The 16,577-nt window shown below is 42.0% G+C and overlaps 1 protein-coding gene across 10 annotated transcripts in view; it reads right to left on the bottom strand.

The window, feature by feature from the left end:
• Nucleotides 1-16,577, bottom strand: part of INPP4B (inositol polyphosphate-4-phosphatase type II B) — a 711,205-nt gene that overhangs the window by 359,736 nt on the left and 334,892 nt on the right. For 8 of the 10 annotated variants that reach the window (XM_077860916.1, XM_077860927.1, XM_077860920.1 and 5 more), the window contains exons 1-2: nt 5,521-5,703; nt 4,994-5,050 (exon numbers count right to left, since the gene is read on the bottom strand). The exons of 1 other annotated variant lie outside the window; for it this stretch is intronic. The gene's annotated coding sequence lies outside the window, so the exon portion shown is untranslated. Of the gene's footprint in view, nt 1-4,993; nt 5,051-5,511; nt 5,704-16,577 lie in introns of those variants that run through there. One more of the 10 variants, XM_077860914.1, reaches the window with a different exon arrangement.

The following is a 16,577-nucleotide window of genomic DNA, read 5'->3' as shown; positions in this document are numbered from 1 at the left end:
AGTAGTGGGAAGTATATGACTGTTCGTGTTTGTCAAAAAAAATCTAGAACTGTACACCAGAAAGCATGCATTTTACTGAATGTAGATTTTTAAATAGTGAATATAAAAGAAACAGAAAGAGATTAGAAGAGATAGCAAGTGGTCAATAAATATTACTAGAATTATTAATTTACGATATTCACTATGACTAACACAGCTAGAGAAGTGGAAGATGCTTTGGAAGTGGGATGCTTTGTCCAATAATCAATGTGAACTTAATCAAGTGGAATGTAGAATTGTGAAAGGAAGCAAAAGAATCTGTTCTATGAAGGACTAAGAAGAAGAAACTGGGAACAAAAATATTGATTTATAGTGAGTGAGAGTCCAATTACCAAGAATTAATTGATAAGCTCAAGTCTGATCTGATGGGCATCACTAAATAGGGGCTCTCTTGAGTTTGGGGTGAGGGGTGGGGAAGCAGTAGAAGAGGATGCTGAGAGCTGCCCCTTCAGTATCACGTGTGTGTCCGAATCATCAATGAGGAGGGATACCCAGAGTAGGTTCCACAGGAGACAGGTTTGCAGGCAGGTGTCTCAGGATCAGAACACATGGACCACTGGGTGCAGAGTCCCACCCCGGACTCTGAGGACGCGGCCACCAAAACTAAGGACACATTCAGAAACCCAAATTGGAGGATCCCTGGGTGGCTTGGCAGTTTGGTGCCTGCCTTTGGCCCAGGGCATGATCCTGGAGACCCAGGATCGAGTCCCATGTCGGGCTCCCTGCATGGAGCCTGCTTCTCCCTCTGCCTGTGTCTCTGCCTCTCTCTCTCTCTCTCTCTCTCTCTCTCTATGTTTACCATCAATCAATCAATCAATCAATCAATCTTTAAAAACAAACAAAAGAAGAAACCCAAATGGACTTGGACAACTGAGTCATCTCTGTCTCTCTCTCTCTCTCTATGTCTATCATAAATAAATAAATAAATAAATAAATAAATAAATAAATAAATCTTCAAAAAAAAAAAAAGAAACCCAAATGTACTTGGACAACTGATTCATCTCTGCCTCTCTCTATGTCTATCATAAATCAATCAATCAATCAATCTTAAAAAAAAAAAAGAAACCCAAATGGACTTGGACAACTGATTCATCTCTGCCTCTCTCTCTCTCCCTATGTCTATAATAAATAAATAAATAAATAAATAAATAAATAAATAAATAAATAAATAAACAAATAATAAATCTTAAAAAAAAAAGAAACCCAAATGGACTTAGACAACTGATTCATCTCATCAGTAACCTGGACACCAATACGGAAGCAAGCGGTAAACTCCGCCGGAGGTTCACTTCTTTGGAGAGTTTTTGGTAAAAGCAAACAGGATGGAGTAGAGGTTGGAAGGAAAAGAGCCACTGGCATATAGAGCTGAGCTTTCACTGGCTCTCAGGTTCCTTCCCACCGTCTCTCGGGTTCCTTCCCACCGATGGGCAACCGGGGGCGGTGCCTGAAAGCAGACAGACAGACAGCCGGCCAGCCAGACAGCTAAGAGAAGTGTCTCAGGAGATTCCTGCGACTGCTTCAACAGACATGATATGTAATTGGGCGTGGAGAGGTTTGTACAACAAAAATGTGCAGATAGATAAAAGCGAGAGGAGAATAGCGGTAAAAGAAGAGAGCAAGACTGAAAGACAAAGAAAGAAGAAAATATTGAAAATCAAGGTCATGAAAGCAAAGAGAAAAAGCTCCCAATGTAGGAGATGCATCAGCAACAGGAAATGGGCTAATCTGATGGGAGCGGAGCCCAGGGAGAGGCAGCAGGAAGCGGTGCGTTCTCGCTGAGTGCATCATCACAGGAGGGCAAGGCCCCGCTCCGGAGGCCAGACGGGGTGCTTGTGAACCAGGAGCCGGGACAGTGTGCGCTGCCCTCCTCCCGGCCCTCCTCCCGGCCCTCCTCCCGGCGGGCTCACTGCTCCACCCCATCAAGCAAAGGCTACGCGAGCACCTATCGTGCCCAACAGCATGCACAGTGCGGTAGTTCAGAAATGATATATGTCCCTCTGCTTTCCAGTGGGGCAGCGACCCGAAGACCAGAACCCACAGATCTACGGGGAAAAATGGAAAAGCTCGAGGAGAAGGATCAAGGAGTCTGCTACTGGGTCTTTGCCTCCGGTGGTACAGAATCAATAAGCACTTTCTGAATGTCTCGTATTTGTAATATTCACTGCCGGATATTATTTTGTGTTTTCTCAAATTTACTTCTGTCTCCCGTGACTTCTTTCTCTTCTCCCTTTCAAGAGCTTGATAAATCTAGACCCGTCCTGTGTATCGGCCAGTGTGCAAGTGGAAAGACAGAAACGCTGTTGAGTGGGATTTAAGGTTCCATTTTATTTATTTATTTATTTATTTATTTATTTATTTATTTATTATTATTTACTTATATATATATTTTTTAAGGTTCCATTTTAGGGGTGAGTAAACTGAGATTACAAATGCCTAGGAAACGTGCCACAGGTCAGGCAGGGAATAAGTTAGGGGACAGGGATTCAACACAGGCCTCAAGACTTTATGGTTTTAACCATTGTTTCTACCCTGAAAAACTACAATTGATGAGGACTCAAAGACTAGTCATTTGGCAGAGAAAATTCCTCCTGAGGGAGAAGACAGCAAAGTTCAGTTTCGTGCCAGATGACTTGTTCCCCAGAGGCCAGCTCCTTCCATCAGGCTGAGATATCACCACTTCCTATTGTTATCCCTACTTTCATGTGGATCTCTCTCTCTCTCTCTTTAGCCACTTCAATTAGGATTTCTAATTAGATTCCAAATTTGAGACCTCTCTACGAGAAAGCAAATGGCAAGAATGGCGATTAAAGGACAGCTGTCTCTTGTCTTTCTGGGGATGAATCGAGGCTTTTTGTTTCTAAGTTATGAAATCTTGGGCAACTGTTCATGTGTTTTTCTTACTGTTGTTGTAAGAAGAGTTAACGGAACTGAAAGACGCTGGATTGATCTAAAAAAGCCGATGCCCTTCCGTGCAGATGCTTCTCAGCGCCCGTCCTCTGGAGTAAGTGTAAGTTAAGTCTGATATCCTGGCTTCTCAAGACTTTTATTGGGGCGCCCGGGTGGCTCAGTGGTCGAGCATCTACCTTCAGCCCAGGGCATGACCCCGGGGTCCCGGGATCGAGTCCCACGTCGGGCTCCCCGCACGGAGCCTGCTTCTCCCTCTGCCTGTGTCTCTGCCTCTCTCTGTGTCTCTCACGAATAAATAAATAACATCTTTAAAAAAGAAACTTTCATTGCCATAAATAGAGAATCTCCACATAGTATATGAAGTCAGATCACCCCGAGGCGCTACCCCAAGTCATTCTCGTCACTAAGATTCTTTCAAACTATGAGAATTTTACCAATCAAGGAGAATAAGCATTTTCAATGCAAAGGAATAAGGTTCAGAGCAGCTGAGATGCAAACTTTCTTTATGACTTTATTTTGTCTGACTTAAGAGAGCAAACATCATGGATAGTGATGATGAGAATTATTTAGGAAGCCCTTACTCCGTATTATTTTCACATGAAAAGTATACTTGGGATTTGGAGCAATGAACCATAGAATTCAGGTCATGAAAAAATCTTCTGCTTGAAAAAAACTAAACCACTGAAGCAAACGGATTTGTTTCTTCCAGCTTGAATTATCTGGATTTCGGTAAATTAGCAAATCACCCAACATAATCTGATGTGCACAGCCAAGGAGTAAGTCAAATTACCGAAAAGCAGGCCAGCCTAGGAAGTCGAAGGAACCTCTTCAAATTCATATTTGCAAGAGAGAACCTTTGGAAACATTTTCTAATTCCAACACGAAACCAGCTTTGGGAAACACCAGGTCAGATAAAGGCGACGACACGTACGTGGACATAGACGTCGAGCTTTGTTTGCTTATTTACTGCTTATTATAGGGTCTCTAAACCTCTCACATCAAAGCTCCTGAAAGTGTGACAGTATTCAGAAAAATCTCAAAATTCCTTGATTCCAGACCATTTGACGTGGAACACGTGCTGGAACTCGTGCTAGGGGGGGCGGGCACGTGGAGATGTCTGTAGGACGGGGAGACACTCCACGGAGCCTGGGCCAGTGAGGAAGGGGGGGCAGGCGGGAGACCCGGGAGCATCTGTATCCCGGGGGTCAGGAGAAGAGACCAAGGGACGTGACACGGCAACGCCAAGGGCGCGAGGTCACCCCGCAGGCCCGGGCCACAGGCCCCAGTGCACAGGAAGGTCCCGGTGGGACGGGCCTGCTCCCGTGCGCATCTTTACCCAATTACCAACTCGGCGTTGTCTGGGGTCTCCCTCTACAACTGTGACTCTGTCGCCATGTCATCCTCTTACCAATTACCTGCTGTTCCCTCTTCCTGGACACTTCCCCCCAGACTGCAGCTCTTAGTCTAAGTGCTACTTTCCAAAACACCCTCCGGTTGCCAGCCCACAACAGATCCCCCCTTGTCTCCTGATATCGCCCGCATTCCCCTTCACGGCGCTCATCACGGTTTTTATTCATAGGTTGATATTTGCTTATTCATTCCATGTCCCCTCCGCAAGACTGGGGGCCCCCTTCAGGGCAGCGACGGGCCATCCTGCTTCGTTCGGTTCCATAAAATCACCAACTACCTCACAGGTGAGTGTTTGCCGTATCACAAGCTTTTAACGACTATGCGTCGGTTTAATAAACAATTATTATTTAATCGCTTCACATTTCTATCAAGGCCTGGCCTACCTGAAACTCTCAAAAGTAACTCAGTGAATACACAGAAGTCAATCCCTCTTAGGATGTGATCACCCGTCATCTACAGCCTGGGGTCCCACATATTCGAAGACGCCAAACTAGCATCTTTGTGACACATCTTTCTAATAATAAGGGCTATAGGATTCATGTAGCCCTTATCCAAGGGATTTATAGGATTCAAGGATCCTCAACCTAAATGAATATCATGAGTTAATGGCGGAGAGTCGTTCTCGTGCCTGCCTTACTCTTGCACTCGCCACGCAGCCGCGCTCTTCAGTTATTCCTTTGCTGACTTCAGAGCTCTGTAGAGGGCAAAGGACACCGTTAGGACGTGTTTCACTGGGAACTTCTCTCAGTAAAACAGACCGAGCTAAACTATCCCCCATGTCCATGACGCCCCTCACTCCAGAGCTGAGGACCCTCCACCGGAAGTCCTGGGGCCGTAGCTGCTTCTCGCCTGTATTCCCCTGCTAGGAAGACTCCAAGCCGCCCCTATTCCTCTGCGTACACGAGCCAGGCACTGTATCCTAGGCTACGTGGATTAGCTCACTCACTCCTTATACCTTACGCTCAGGCAGCGGTCGACTCAACAGCCTGCGTGACTCAACCCCTGCACATTCCAACTTACAGCCTGTCTTCAAGACCAGCCTTCGGCCAGTTCCTGAGATAACCCCTGCGCTCTTGGAATAGCCCGCCTGGTAAGAGAATTTTTGGACCCCGGTGCCTTGGCTTATGCTCTTGCAGTTTGCCCAGATCCATTTACGGTGAACACCTGTTTTTGCTTTGGGGGCAGGGAGGCTAAAGCCCCAGGAGCTGAGGTTCATCGCTGGGAGCTGCAGGCTCGGTGCCGGACCCCTAACGACACTATATGACTGGCCCCCATTAAAATCCTAGAGACAAAATTCGGCTGAGCTTCTTCCCTGGTGGACCACGCGTCACGTGAATTGTCACACAACGTTCCGGGGAGAATTAAGCTCATCCCCTGGGATTCCACTGGAATCCACTGGAATTCCACTGGAAAGGAACATCAGGACGTTGGCAGAGGGACTTTGCCTCCCCTTTGCTGATCATAACCTGTTTACTCTCACTGTAGTAAACCGTGAGTTCTTCTAGCAAATCATCGAGCCTGCAGGTGGCCTTGGGGACCCCGCCCCTAACATAACCAGCTGTGAGGTAGGCACTCCTGTTACCCGCCTTTCCCGGACAGAGAAGTTGGCAAAGGAAGAGGAGGCACCTCAAAGTCCCATGTCTACTTTACGTGTCAGTATTTAAATTTGAACCTAATGACCTGGTTCCAGAGGCTGGGCATTTTATATGTTTCGCCAATTACGTCATACTGTTGAGCAAAATATCCGTGATTATCTGTCGTTCAGTAAGGGCACCAAAAAGAGCCACATTATTCTGTATGTTGGCAAATTGAACACCAATAAAAAATAAAGTTATTATTTTTTTAAAAAGTGCCACCTTTTTTTCTTATTTTGATTCTTTTTTTTAAACTTTATTATCAGGAATAATTTTTAGATTGCAAATCTATTATTAATTACCAAGATATCATTTTATCTGCTAAAGAGAGAGCAATAATAATAATAATAATAAATTTTATTGTTAAAGTTATTCTTCAACCATTACACTTTACTCAAAGCAAACTTTCCTCTAGTCTTGTCAATAATGCAGATGGGACACAAGTTTTCCCACTTAAATTCTCATATATCTGTCACCATTTTAAATGGTTCTTAGTATGGGGCCTGAAAACTACAGTATCAGCTTTAAATTAATTATTGCTTAATTGTGGGAAAATAAAACACCTTATCACAACTTTTCTTAAGATATCTAAATTTTTAGCCTGACGGAACCAGAGTTGCTTTTAAGCTAAGTGCTAGAAAAATAGTTTCAGGATAGGAGAAAGCATGAATCTAATCGCTCAGTTGCTACTAAAGAAAATGTGAACCACGTACTGATTCCTAAACACAAAAGATAAAAATAATTTAAGTTGTGTAGAAACTTATATAAAAATAAATTTAGGGCAGCCCCAGTGGCTTAACAGTTTAGCGCCTGCCTTCGGCCCAGGGCGTGATCCTGGAGACCCGGGATCGAGTACCGCATGGGACTCCCAGCCTGGAGCCTGCTTCTCCCTCTGCCTGTGTCTCTGCCTCTCTGTGTCTCTCCTGAATAAAAAATAAAATCTTTAAAAAAAATAAAAAATAATAAAAATAAAAATAAATTTAAGCTGTGTAGAAAAGTCGGAAGTCTGTGACAGTTAGCTTTTATTTAGGTAGACTTTGCAAAAAATACTTTGATTAGTCATTGCCATTAGGCGTATGAGTTAGTAGCTCTATTCTGATCCTTGAACAAAACTGTACTTCATTCTCTTATCTTCCTTTCAACCCACCCACAGCTCAGCATCGTGCTCTGCTGTACGCACAGGGGATGACAGTGTCTTGCTCTTATCACCTAAACAGACCGCACATCTCTTGATATCTTGAGGTGTCATTACACCTGCAAGGGCAATGAGTCTACCTTGCAATGCGGACGTGGAGGTCAACGTAGTCTCATCGGATCTGTTGTGTCCAAACAAGCGCTTGAAATAACTTTCAAAAATAGAAGTAGAGCCTACAGAGCAAGGGCCACAACTCACACAGCGATGATGAAATGTATCAGACATAAACTGCATCATTGTGCAAACCCAAGGAATAAAAGTCTATGATGCAGAAGGACCAACCGTGTTATGTGAGCCTATCTCGGGCTCGTTTCACCTCCATTATGCTGTTATCCCTTGTCAGCTCTCATCACGTAGCAAGAACTAGTATTTTACCCAAACCCGCTACAGCGTATGGTCACCTTGAATAAACATCCCACGGAGTTAATACCAACCCAAAGCCTAATTTAACACTTATCACCATGTTCACAATACTTGATTGAGTAGATCATTATGCCTTATTTAGGATATAAAAATTTGTTTTTAAGTTGAAAATGTAAACATTCTATTTTGAACAATTTCTGGATGTTAAGCTAAATTGAACATTTTGACTAGAATTAAAATAAGGAATATTAAAAAAAAAAAAAACTTTATGCTATAGAAGTCGGTGCCTTCTTTGGTTCCTATATCCGTTCCCTTTTTTGCCCCAAATGATACTTTCATCATTGACTCTCTGTCTCCTACGCCAGTGTCCTGGTGTGACGGGGATATAGCTAGATTCAGAGCTAGCTATTTGCCTTCTCCATGTCGCCCCGTGAAAGGAAGCTGGGCTTCGGGTGCCTTGCTCCCAGACAGCCTGAGTGAGTCCAGGTCAAGAGCTCCAGAGAAGGACAAACATTATATGTTCTCATTCATTTGGGGAATATAAATAATAGTGAAAGGGAATAGAAAGGAAGGGAGAAGAAATGGGTAGGAAATAACAGAAAGGGAGACAGAACATAGAGACTCCTAACTCTGGGAAACAAACTAGGGGTGATGGAAGGGGAGGAGGGCGGGGGGTGGGGGTGAGTGGGTGACGGGCACTGAGGGGGGCACTCGATGGGATGAGCACTGGGTGTTATTCTGTATGTTGGCAAATTGAACACCAATAAAAAATTAATTTATTATTAAAAAAAAAGAGCTCCCCCATCAGTGAGAGGATCAGGGGGATTACACCAAAGGCAGGAGCTGAGCAGAATGGGGTTTAGAAAGGACCAAGGAGAGAGCATGCTGTGTCTATCAAGAAATTGTCTGATATGAAGGTCCCCACCAGTTCGGGAAAACTCACACATTCATCTCCTGAAACATCCGACAGTTAAAAAATAGAAACATGGGCAGCCCGGGTGGCTCAGCGGTTTAGCACCACCTTTGGCCGGGCGTGATCCTGGAGACCTGGGATTGAGTCCCACATCGGGCTCCCTGCATGGAGCTTGCTTCTCCCTCTGCCTGGGTGTCTGCCTCTCTCTCTCTCTCTGTGTCTCTCATGAATAAATAAATAAAATCTAAAAAAAAAAAACAAAAAACAAACAAAAGTGCAAAATGTCCTTGGGTGATTGCAAAGCAATCAGAAAGTAAGTGCGGGAAGTGAAGGAGAAACTGCGTAATATTAATAAAAGCTACCCATTTTATAGGCTGTTGTATATGTTTAGTAAAGGCCACAGAGCTACTAGGAGCAGCACCTGTATTCACACCCAAACAGTCCAGTTGTAGGACTCATGCTCATAACCACTAGACCAGGCTGCCTTTTTGGGAAGGCCCTGAATGCCATGCTGAGGATTAGACCTTGCTTTCCAGAAGATGTTGAAACTACAAAGATTTTATTTTTTCTTAAAGATTTATCTACTCATTTCAGAGTGAGAGCAAGTGAGCATGGGGGCGGGGGGTGCAGAGGAAGAGGGAGGGAATCCCAAGCAGACTTCCCATGACTGCCATGCTTGTTGAGGGGCTCAACCCTATACCCTGAGATCATGACCTGAGCTGAAATCAAGAGTCAGTTGCTTAATTGACTGAGGCACCCAGGTGCCCTGAAACTATAAAGATCGTACGCAAGGAAATAAGATGGTCAAATTTGTGTTTTATGCAGAATATTGAGTACCTGTGAGAAATACAGTCTGGAGGAGCAAGACATTAGAGAGATTAATTTGGGGGCTATTACAAGCTTTAGCAAGAGATGAGCAAGACCTAATTTAAAGCAGTGGTGGTAAGGATAGGAAGGGATAGATCCCAGAGATATTTAAGATATTAAGATAAAATTAAGATAAATTAAGATAAAAAATATTAAGATATTTTTTTTTTGTGGGGAGTAGGGAGGAGATGACGACCAGGTTTCATCAATCAACATAGACATGTACAACTTATAACCGTTGATTTTGTTGATCTCGAAGTTCTGCCCTTTAAATTGAACTTGTCTGCTTTTGCTTTTCTAGCAAAATATAATATAAACTAATACTCCAGATATCTAAATATACATAGAAAATAACCACTCGTTAGTGCCAATGGAGAGAATCAAATATTTGAGGAGTTTTTAAATTCATTGTTCTGTCCAAAAGTGAGCCTTCCAGATTACAATATAACTATGCATTACTCTAGTAGTAAATCTCAAAAACATCTAAAAAAAAAAAAAAGATGGCCTCACATATGGTATACATACTGCTATTAGAATCTATAATAATTGTCTCTAGAATAAATATGGAATTTAATTCTACCTCCAAAAGTAGGTTTTCAAATTCTTACTTCTGTTCCCCAATTTCCTTCCCTTATTGTAAAGGCAAAGTAAAATTTGGCTCACAATGAGATTATTCTCAACATGATTTTCACATTAACTAAAAAACTATTAAAAGTTCTATTAAAATGTATAAAATGATTCAAGAAAAGTCTCAGGATGCAAGATAAATTTGTGACAGTCACGTTCCTTATATAGCAATAAACAGAAATTTAAAATTTTCAAAATAAATGAATGCAACTCCCGATAGCACTAGTAATCTTGAATCACTATAGCAGTAACAGCAAAACCAACAAGCTACTCATGAATAATTAGGTAAAGAAAATTATGAAAAGCTATAAACAGAAATAAAGAACTATGACAAATGCAAGAGTAGGAAAGTATTTACAAGACAAATATCACTTCTTTAAAAATTAATTGTATTTTTAGCATAATTCCAATCAAATTTTTAATGGCAGGAATTTTGAAACCTTTTAAGACTTTCTAAAGTTCATTTAAAGGAAGAGTCATGGATCATAATAAAAATTCTGAACTCGAATATTAAAGAGACTTTGCTCTAGTGGTAAAGTACCTTGTTAAGACACATTTACCACAGGCAGAGCTGGCTTAGAAATTATGTACAAATTAGTGGAAAAATATAGCTAATTCCAGAAACATCTTATTTTATGCCTTCATTCAACAAATATTTAATGCCTGTCATATGCCAAGCACCATGTCCCTTAAAGGGACAACACAATTCCTGCCCTCAGAGAGTTTGATGGAAAAAAATTAATAACTATTCTCATTACGGTAGAAATTGAGACAGACGGACACAGGACTCCATGGATGCATATATGATGGAAATCTAAAGTCAGCGCATGATAAAATGAACCCCACAAATTAATCATAAAAATTTGTTTAATAATGTTGAGATTATTGCCTAACTTTTTGGAATAGAGTAAAATAAGTCCCATTAGACGTAGATACAAATTCCAGATGTATCATGGAGTTAAATACAAAGAGATGCAACATAAAAAGTAAATAAAATCGGAATTGATTGTATGTCTTTCTGAAGAGGCTAATTGTACTTCTGAAGCTTTTAAGTGCTAAAAGAAATCAGAAAGAAAATGCCTGGTAGATTGAAGTAAAAAAACTTCTCTACAAAAAAACAAAAACAATAAACAAACAAACAAAAAATCACCTTAAAGCAAAGCGGATTCGAAATTATTTGCAACGAATACAATGCGCCTAAATCTGTTTTATATATATACCGGATACCCAAACATCAAAGGACACTTCACAATGAAGAAACAACTCATTAATGAACATGCGGAAAAACATTCAACCTCATTAGTACTCGAGGAAATAACCATTAAAACAATGGTTGACCATATTTCCTTTAACAAATTGGCAATGAAGAGGAAAAATTTCATGCTCGGTGCCATTTTGAGATTGCTTTGAATGCCATTTTTCTACAACCCCTAAGAGCGCCAAAGGTATTCCTATCGTGTCCCAAAAAATCTAGGAAGCGTTTTCAACCTATATAATTAACATAAGATGCTCATTTAGGGCCCACCCTATTTTAACACCATGAAACTGTGATAACCTTTTGATAAGAGACTATCAAACATGCATCCTGGTGTTACAGGTACCATGATGAGTGCATGGAAGATACGCAACGAATGTAATGAATGTCCAACAGAAGAATGAATGAGCTTGTTTCTTCATCACTAAAGTAAATAAAGGTGTGGTGCCAGCTTCTCAAAAAAATGTTCTCAGACTATTTGATCCAGTAGTTCTAAATCTGTGTTTCTATTCTAAGGAAGTAACCCTAAATATAAAAAAAATTACATACGCAAAGAATTCCTAGGATATGACTTAAAAGGAAAATGGACAAGCAGCCTAAATACGCAGAAAGAGAAGTCTTTAAAAATGTTGTGTGATATTAATTTGATGGAATATTATGTAACCTTTGAAAAGAATTTTAGAATTCAGGCTTAAAGAGGCTTACACCAAAATGTTAAATGCAAAAAGTAGGATTTAAAGTCGTATCTTTTGTACATAACAATGTAGTGTAGCAGGTAAGATTTTACTAAGCATAAAGTCTCATTCTCCCTAATCCTTGACTATCTCTATGAACAGGTTACTTAGCCTCTTTAAGCTTCAGTTCCTCATTTGTAAAATGGAAAAGCAGTGACAATAGTGCCTATCTCAGAGTGCTGTTATTAAATCATCAAAAATTAAATCATCAAATGAAAAACTTGATAAGAATTAAATCATCAAATTAAAACATCGAAGTAGATAACTCCCATAGAGTTAACAGGATCAATCAGACGATCCGTATTCAGTAACCGAAGCTACAGCTTTCATCTAAATAAAAACAGAACTATGCCGACCAGAAAGTCCGGATGCTTACGTATCAGTGTGCTGGCAGGAGTTTCTGTTTGGTGGATTTGGCTGTTGGGACCCTTTGGGACACACCTCTGTTTGGGAAATTCCCCACCTGCCGAGTTCGTCCATCACCAGGACAGATGCCAGCACTCTCCACGCACCTGCAGCACCCTTGGGGGGTGTCAGCTGGGGCGCGAGCGTGTGACCTTGGCTTTTCTGATGGGACCCTGCTGCCCAGGGCTTCAGCTCAGAAGCACACGACCCACAGCACCTGAGCTCCTTCCTGAGCCCTGCCCTCCTGTTCCCTGAGGCAGCAGGCCCGGGGACCCGCCACCGGGCCCGTCTCAGCTGGTGGCTGGTGACGTGTTGTGGAGTGGTGTGCATCTGGCTGGCTGGTCTCGGCTCAGCACGTGGCCCCACACGCGAGCCTTTGTTCATTAGGATTTTTTTTTTTTTAGAGATTTTCTTTATTGGGGATCCCCGGATGGCTCAGCGGTTTAGTGCCTGCCTTTGGCCCTAAGGGCATGATCCTGGAGTCCTGGGATCGAGTCCCACATCGGGCTCCTGGCATGGAGCCTGCTTCTCCCTCTGCCTGGGTCTCTCCCTCTCCCTCTCTCTCTCTCTCTCTCTTTCTCTCTCTCTGTGTGTCTCTTATGAATAAATAAATAAAATCTTTAAAAAGAGAGAGAGATTTTCTTTATTGATGGGGGTGGAAGCAGAGGGAGAGGGAGAGGACCTCAAGCAGACTCCCCACTGAGCGCCGAAGCCCCACGCAGGGCTGGATCTTGGGAACCTGCGATCATGACCTGAGCAGAAACCAAGAGCTGGAGGCCTTACTGACTGGGCCGCTCAGGAGCCCCAAGACTTCAATGGATCCTACACACTTTGGCCTTCGTCAGCCCTTCTGTCTTTGTGAGTGTGCGGGGACACGCACACCTCCCTCCCCCTCTCTCTCTTTACACACACACACACACATATACATATATATGGAAGTGTATGTATATAATTATAGCTCATGATCATATTGGCATAAACATAATAATATCATGTAGTAAAATGTTTTCCAAGTAAAAATTATTTCTTTCTTCAATTTTTAAAGGAAATGAACATATTTTAATGGGCCCCTAAAGCCGTTGAAGGTCATTGGTGCTGTACACACTTTGCCTGAGACAAAAGTCAGCCCTCCCTAACGTTTTCAGATGAATTATTATTTTTTTTTCTGTAAACTAACTGGCATCTATTCTGTGTTTGCAGCTATGAAACCGGATTATATAGATGGTGAAATGGCCGTGCGATTTTTACCTTTTTTTTTCACCTTTTAAAAAATTTCCCAATTCTTTGAAAAATCATGTATTACTAGAGAGAAGATGATACATTGAGAAGAAAATACACTATTAAATGGCAAACTTTACATGCATATCTCAGAATCTCAAGCTAGAAAGGGACTGTAAAGATCATTGTGGAAAAAATGTCAGAAAAAAAGAAAAAAAAAGAAAAGAAAAAGAAAAGAAAAGAAAAAAAGAAAAAAATGTCAGAGTCTGATCCTTCATGTGCCATTTTACATCCCCTCCACCCCATACGCTAACCGAGATGTCACAGCCAATGATCCTGGGCTCAGTATCTCACTATCTCAGGAAGAAAATCAGACATTCTATCTCTTGATAGCTTTGACAGCTAGAAAGTTCTTCTTTAATACTGAGTCAAAATGGGTATTCCTGCAGCTTCCTTGTTCTCCCACTGAATATACCTCTAACATTTCAGGTTTTCTTTATGCTCCCTTTTTAAATACCCAATATCAGCGCCTTGGAATCATTGCATGCAAACCCAGCCCCGAAGACTCTTAGGTCTACCGCGGACACTTACTAATTTGATTCTGCACCAGCCTGCCATCCTCTAGGTAACCTGCTGTACCAGAGCAGAGACGAGAATTGCTAAATCAGAGGCACGGCCGCCTCTTTCTCTTCAGATCACAAGCTCCACATCTCTTTGACTCTCACCAGAGGGAAATAGAGCTACGCTAGGCCATCGTTTTAAAGGAAATCTGGAACCCAGTACAAAACGCAGACGTCAGTGTTTGGAAAGGAAAACTTCTCTTTCTGCTTTGTTCCGAAATGGAACAGTGAAAACTCTTACAAACCTGGGAACCTGGAAATCCAGATTCTGAGTCCTGGTTCTGCTACTGAACCCTTTGTAAACTATCGAAACAAGATCTCTCTGTCCCTTTAGAGATAATTTAGACTCCTAACACTTGGCTACTTGACTTCTAATAATGAATTCGATTCCTAAGCCATAGCTATACAAAGAAGTAAAATTAAAACTGTTGAGCAACGTAGGGTCATTTGCATTAAGGTTCCTTCAACGCATGAACAGAACTACTCAGTGGTGTTGAAATAAAAAGTACACTATTGTTAGTTAACCTCCCGATTGCCATCAGGTATGCATTTTTCTGTTCTTGGAACCTGACCAATCTATGTGCCCCGTGCTCACAGACAAGAGTTGCAACCACCTAAAAAAATACAGAAATATTATATACATAGAAGTGAAGACAAAACCTGTGCCTATATGAACTGCAAATTTTATCCTTTAATTCACTCGCTTAAAAAATGCTGGGTTCTGTATAAGTTATGGCAATAACTTATAACTTAATAACTTATAACTTTTGGAATAGCTGACCATGAAATCTCACTGTAGTTCGTAATATCTCTTGATCCGATTTTTGGCTGAGAAGGGCATAGAAGGAGGCCTGTTCTACGAGTCCTTCAGGCATCTGGGCTGGGAGAGACTCCATTACCCTGCTGGCAAGTGGCTCAGTCATCCTGAACATGGACATCCAGCAGAGAAATGAGAGGAGAGAGGGAGTGAGGAGCACGTGGGAGCCTTTTAGAGGACAGGCCTGGAAGTGTCACAGGAGTCCCTTGAGTGCAATGAGGCCAAACAGTCATAACCCGGTACCTGGGGAGGGAGCCAGGGCTGCTGAGGGCCAGCTGGCCATCCCCATCACAGCCCACTGCCCAGATATTATGAGGCTCCAATAGCACAACGTGTTATTTGCCAAAGCCAGATACCTAAATAATGAAGGAAGTAAACGAATGATTTGATAACAAGGGCTTTGGTCAAAGTGGCATCGGAAATAGCTGAAGACAAGAGGGTAGTGGGAAGAATGTGGTCATTATAACCTGCAAACTCTCTGGGGAACACAGACAACAGGGGAAATGTAGTTTTGTGTAAAAAGTGTCAGAACCATCTTCAGGTCGAAAGTCATGTTGGGAAAGGGAATTTCTAGAGGTGTTATTTTTAGTCATGTAATAAAAATGTAAAAATGCTCCTCGGGCTGGAGTTCAGGACATTCTTGGGGTGAATTTTGTCTCGGCCGTTTTCAGAACGGCTTTTGTTCTGTGGCTTCTGGGAATTCCCTCTGTCTGGAGGGGCCGTTCATCAGGTGGCTGCCCACTGGAGCTTCACCAACCCCACAAAGCCCCCTCATACACACACCCCCCGAAGCTCTCCCCCCTTGGAATTCCCATATCATGTATGTTATGGGGCTTTTTATGTGGTTATCTACTTGTATATCGTTACATTAATCAGCTTTGTCTGACTGTACACTATCCTATCTCCTTCTCTGCAGTAAGAGGTTAAAATGTTATTGAGTGAATAATTAAAAAGGTGAACCCATTTATACATTAAACAAGTCGTTTTTAAATACGTTGCATTCCAGAATTACTTGGGGACTCAAGAATCTCAGTCGGTATAATTGGGGTATTTCGAATTTCTAAAAAGCTCCCAGATGATTTGATACCATCAACTTTGGGAAAAACAGACAATTAATTCCACTAAATCTGAGGCAAGCTTGTAAATGTGGTAAACCACATTTCAGAGAAAAATGCAGAGACCAGTGGTTTTAATCACCCCCCTCCCAAATAAATTGATAGGTATATGATTTAGCAGCAGAAAGTTTAGAGAGGCCTAGGATCTATTCCTTGGGAAAAGTAGTTAAAACTTCTCATAGCGGAAACATCTATTTATTGCATTTTGTGTATCTTCGTGTGTAGGAAGTAGTAAAAGAGGTGAGTGAGCACCAGAGTAATCGTCATCGCAATGACATTAGCACCCTCCAGAGAGAGGAAACAAAAGAAATAGTTAAATATTAGAGAAAAAGACACGACAGCAATATGTGGGTGGTAGTTGGGAAATCATTTTTAAATGAAAACAGAGAAAGTCAATAGCCTACAAGAACCCTAGTGATGGCCTACCGAGTCCCTTACTAGGGACTATGGGCTCAGGA

This window comes from Canis aureus, chromosome 20 (genome assembly GCF_053574225.1).
Source record: "Canis aureus isolate CA01 chromosome 20, VMU_Caureus_v.1.0, whole genome shotgun sequence".
Taxonomy (NCBI): Eukaryota; Metazoa; Chordata; class Mammalia; order Carnivora; family Canidae; genus Canis; species Canis aureus.
This window is presented reverse-complemented; position numbering and strand designations above follow the sequence as displayed.